This window comes from Balaenoptera physalus (assembly GCF_965194825.1).
Source record: "Balaenoptera physalus genome assembly, chromosome: 1".
Classification (NCBI taxonomy): domain Eukaryota; kingdom Metazoa; phylum Chordata; class Mammalia; order Artiodactyla; family Balaenopteridae; genus Balaenoptera; species Balaenoptera physalus.
In genome coordinates, this window is record NC_138882.1 from 89,381,916 (window position 1) to 89,387,393 (window position 5,478).

The following is a 5,478-nucleotide window of genomic DNA, read 5'->3' on the forward strand; positions in this document are numbered from 1 at the left end:
TCTTCATTATTTTTGTTGCTATGTTGAATACATAGTATTTGAAAACCTGGGATGTTGAGGGATGGTTACAGAACTTGCCTTTATGGAGCTCACTGTCTACCTAAGATGATCAACTGAACCACATAGAGGAAACAATTAGAATAGAATGAAATAGGAATTCATTGATTATCAATTCTAGGAACTATAAGGCTCCAGGAAGTGATACATATGAAAAAACTACATAGAAGAGGAGAGACCTGACCTGAGCCTTAAAGAGTGTCTAAGGTTTTAGAGAAGTGAAGACCTCAAGGTTGACACTGTGAAACAGGTCTGGGTATCCCCATTTTACAGACATGGAAGCTGAGTTCCAGGAAGTTTCTCTGACAGTGGGCAGCTTCTCACAGGCTTCTTTGGGTGAAATCTCATCTCTTTGGAAGAGTAAAAATGATTCTTGCTCCAAACAAAGGGTCCAGGGACCACTCAGTCCTTCACCAGCAAATGGGTGCCATTTCCTAGAGAAAGAAACAAAGGCTGGGAAAAAAACAAATGGAAGTATGATCTGAACTACCAATTGGTCTTGTTTATCAGGGCAGGAAAGCTCTTATAGGGACTTCCCTGGTGGTCCAGTGATGAAGAATCCATCGTGCGATGCAGGGGATGCCAGTTCGATCTCTGGTCAGGGAACTAAAAGATCCCACTTGCTGCGGGGAAACGAAGCCCACGTGCCGCAACTACTGAGCCCGTGCGCCACAAGTAGAGAGAAGCCTGCACACCACAACGAAGACCCAATGCAGCCAATAAATAAATAAATATTAAAAAAAAAAAAGAAAAGAAAGCTCTTGTAAAGAGGGCTTGCAAAGAGGTCATAGAACACATCTTGTGACACCAGTGTTGAGATTCAAGGGTGTTCCTGACATCTGGCGTCTATCCAAGGGTAAGGTGCTCAGCCCAAATGTGCCTGAGCAGTCTAACTGGAAAAAGCACCTGGGATCCATTTTTCTTCCTAGAAAAAAAGTAGAGACTCTCATGGTTTTATAAACATAGCTATTAACATTTGACAGTTTGTGTAACACCGAGACTGCAAAAGCCAAGGGACTTATTTTATAGTGAGTAAGATTTCAACCTCATGTATGTACTCTCATTTTACTTCCTTTCCCTCTCTAAAGGTTCACCACTAAAGAGGTAAGCTGAGTACTAATCTAATGAACACACTTTGGGTTGTAGGCTCCTACAGGCCCCTTTCCTTAATTTCCTTCCTCCAGTGCCAGATAAGACTAGGATTTCTACCACTAGTGTTTCATTCCTATGGCTGAAGTGTTTAAGTGGTTAATGCTAATAACACTACTATGAAGAATCATATTATGAATGAGTTTTCAGATTTCTTCTTAATAGCAAATTTTGATAGCAGAGGGAAAAACAAAAGAACAAGGGCACCAGGTACTTGGCAGGTGTCTTGAAGGATTGCTTTCATGACGTAGAAATGAAGAAAACAGCAAGACTAAAGAGGGGAGCCAAAGATAAGCTGCCCACTTCCCAGTCCCTGGTAGATCCTGGAAGCCCCTGCATTTAAGTCCATGATTTGGCCCTTATTGTCCATGTATTGGACAAACAAATTTACAAATGACAGCTATGTAAATAGAACACGATGGATAGTTTATCCCCATTGGTCACCTGATGGTCAGCAGAGATGGGTATGGTCTATAGTTTTTTATTGTCATTTCAATTGGAAAAGAGAAAAACTTGCATTCAACAAATATTTATTGAGCACCTACTTTGAAGTGGCACTCTGTTGGGCTTTAGGAATACAATTTTATAAAACAGGTACGGTTCCCTCCTTTTGGAGCTTATAGCCTAGTGGGAAAGACTCCCTCACACAAGTAAATGAACAAAATAATTACAAATTTTGATAAGTGCCTAAAAAGAAACAGGCTAGGGGGCGGGGTAGCTAACAAAGGTGGAGGGAGAGATCTTCTTCAGATAGGATGGGCGGAAAGACCTTTCTGAGGAGGTAATTTGAGGCTGAAATCTGACAGCTGAGAAGAAGCCAGCTACTGATGAGTAGGAGAAGAACCCAGGTAGGGGAACCCAAATTCTTTCCGGGAAACTGCAGAATCCAGCTGTCCCTGACCTCAATCTGGTCCAACATTTTTGAAAGACATAATTCAAGCAGCACCTAGATAGCACCTAAAACAACACTGTTGGGCACCAACTGTTGCAAAACACACCAAGCCTCAAGGGACAGAGAAGTCTTTTTGCTCAGAGAAGCAAAAGGAACATATAAAAGGTCTTGATTAAAACAACTAAATATCATATGTTAACATTCTAGAAAGCCCTATTTGATGTTGCAACTATTATTTCCATCAGTATCAATTCTTGTAACATACTTGGGGCCTTCTAATCTGGGCCTGTTTCCTAGAGTCCAGGCTGGTAGGCAGAAGACTGTGTCCAAAGGGGTTGGGAAGGAGCCAGCAAGGCGTGGTCCAGAGGAGCCTTGGCATCAGAGGAGTCAAAACAGCAAAACATCAAGTGCACAGAGAGGGGGAAGGGGGGAGGGAGGGGGAGCACATCCGCAGGGAAGCCAGGCTACGGCAGCCGTGCGAGACACTGGTCAGGCAGGCACCGTTGGGGACATCTCTCCACTGGATCTGGATTTGGAGCTAAACCTCCAGACTCAGAGGAGGGAGTTGACATGGGCAAAGCAGAGCTTCATCCTAGGGGCTGGATTACTAGGCGGAGCACCAGGACAGAGTCTTGGACAGAGTAAAAGTTGGGTGCCCATTATCAGAATCAGTAAGGTGCTGATAAAGTCATTGCCAGTAATATATATGATTTAATAGATGCCTTCAAAACCTTAAACCACAGGAATGACCAATCGTGAGACTTCCAGGCACCTCAACAAGCATGGTGGTGGGCAGGGAGATGATTTTTGGCATGGAACCTAATATTGCTCTGAAATCACCCCAAGCTGGCATCTACTTCCTTCACCTACACATAAGGCCAGCACAGCCCTGGGGAAGTCATGGCTCGGACACAAGGCTTAAGTCCCCTCTGTCCCTTCAACCTTTTCCATTACACCGATTCAAGACCCTTGTGTGAAAGGGCACCTGTACTTGCTAACAAGGGCTTCCTCAGAGAGAAACTGAGAGCTATGTGTGAACCCATTCAGGAGAGCGCATTGCCCTGGGCACTGCAGCCTGGCCACTGCTAAGTCCCCTCAGGTGACAGCTGCTGTTCCAACAGGGGACCTTCAGGGCAGGGTGGAATTGTTTTATGGCTTCCTGGGCCTCTTCTTCAAATGAGCTGGAATAGAACTTGGAGGGGTTTAAGCTTACAAATGTTTGAGGTAAAATTATGCATTCAAAAACCAATGTAGGGGCTTCCCTGGTGGCGCAGTGGTTGAGAATCTGCCTGCCAATGCAGGGGACACGGGTTCGAGCCCTGCTCTGGGAAGATCCCACATGCCACGGAGCAGCTAGGCCCGTGAGCCACAACTACTGAGCCTGCGCATCTGGAGCCTGTGCTCCGCAACGAGAGAGGCTGCCATAGTGAGAGGTCTGCGCACCGCGATGAAGAGTGGCCCCCACTTGCCGCAACTAGAGAAAGCCCTTGCACAGAAATGAAGACCCAACACAACCATAAATAAAAAAATAAAATAAAATAAAATAAAATAAAATAAAAAGGGATTGACTTTAAAAAAAAAAAAAAACCAATGTAAAAAAATGTGTGGGGCGTGACTTGCTAGGGAAAAGTCAATTTTAAAAACCCGCATATTTTGGTAATAATTATGAAACAGGCTTGCAGTTGTTAAGTGCTAACTCTTTTCTAGGTTCTGTGCTGAGATTTCATGAATTACCATTTCATCATTACAATAATCCTACAAGGTCAGCTGACCCCACTTTACAGATAAGGAAAAAGAGTCCGTAACCTGCACAGCTAGTAGGTGGTAGAGCTGGGTTCCAAACACTCATCGCTCAGTCTACAATGGGCTTCGCCTAAGTGCTTATCATATATTCTTGAGTAAAAAGGCGAGATACAAAATTGTATGTACACCGTGATTACAATGAGTAAAATAGGTATTTATAAGAACAAAGACCTGAAAGGAACAAACAAAAATGAAAGCAGTGGGGCTTCCCTGGTGGCACAGTGGTTGAGAATCTGCCTGCCAGTGCAGGGGATACGGGTTCGAGCCCTGGTCTGGGAAGATCCCACATGCCGTGGAGCAACTGGGCCCGTGAGCCACAGTTGCTGAGCCTGTGCATCTGGAGCCTGTGCTCCGCAACAAGAGAGGCCACGATAGTGAGAGGCCCGCGCACCGCGATGAAGAGTGGCCGCCGCTTGCTGCAACTAGAGAAAGACCTCGCACAGAAACGAAGACCCAACACAGCCATAAATAAATAAATAAATAAATAAATAAATAAATAAATAAAATGAAAGCAGTTGTGCCAGTATGGTGGATCTGTAGGGGTGCTTTAATTCTCCTTATTTCCTAAACTATTTTAATATTATCATGCTATTTTTGTAATTAAAAAATTTAAATTATATTTATATTCAACCTTTGGTCTAAATTTGGTGCTCCCCTGGGGCGGCTGCCAGGAGCTGCCTCTCTTCGTTTCCGCTGTTCTCATGCCTGGGAATATTTTTCTTTCTTTGGGCTCTGACTGCCACCCTTAAATGGAATAAGATTAAGCGGGAGGCACCCACCCCAGGGTCCGGGCTGCCGACTGTGTGACAGTGGATGGTCTGCCTCTGGAAATAGCTGAGCATCAGAGGGAGGGTGGAAGGCACCGTCTGCACCCATGAGCTCCTGCACACCCTCAGTGTGGTGGGTGTGGACAGTGCCCACGCCACGTCATGGCCACAGGGCCATGGACCAGGCACTGTTTGTGTGGTTTAGAAGGATATCAGTGGGAGAGAAGCCTGCCCTCAGATGCTCAGACCTAGCAGGAGAGGAGAATGATGCCAAAGCCCAGGGGACAAGCTCAGTATGGTAAGCACGAGAAAAGCAGCAGCGTGGTTCTCAGAGCAGGGAGGGGACCTCGGGAGAGGGAAAGCTCAGGGAAAGCTTCACAGAGTAGGTGCCTCTTGAACTGGGCTGTGAAGAATGAATAAGGTTTTATTGGGTTGGCCAAAAATTTCGTTCGGGTTTTTCTGTAACATCTTATGGAAAAACCCGAACGAACGTTTTGGCCAGCCCAATATTACACAGAAAAAGAAGACTTTCTAGTGAGAAGAAATAGCGTGGTACGTTCCAGGAGCTGGGAGGAGCCGAGAGGGGAACACTGGGGGAGATGAGGGCAAGAGGTGGGAGGGTTCTTGAAAGTGTGCCTTACACCTTGTAGGTGGTGAGGAGCTATTGAGTTTCTTCGGGCATCTGGGGAGTGGGGTTATCAGTGCTGTTCCCGAGGTCACCTAAGGCAGCAAGACGCTGCGGAGGGAAGACCCTGGAGGCTGATCACTCATGAGGCTCCCTTTAATCTGGGGATGAAGTGAGGGGATACA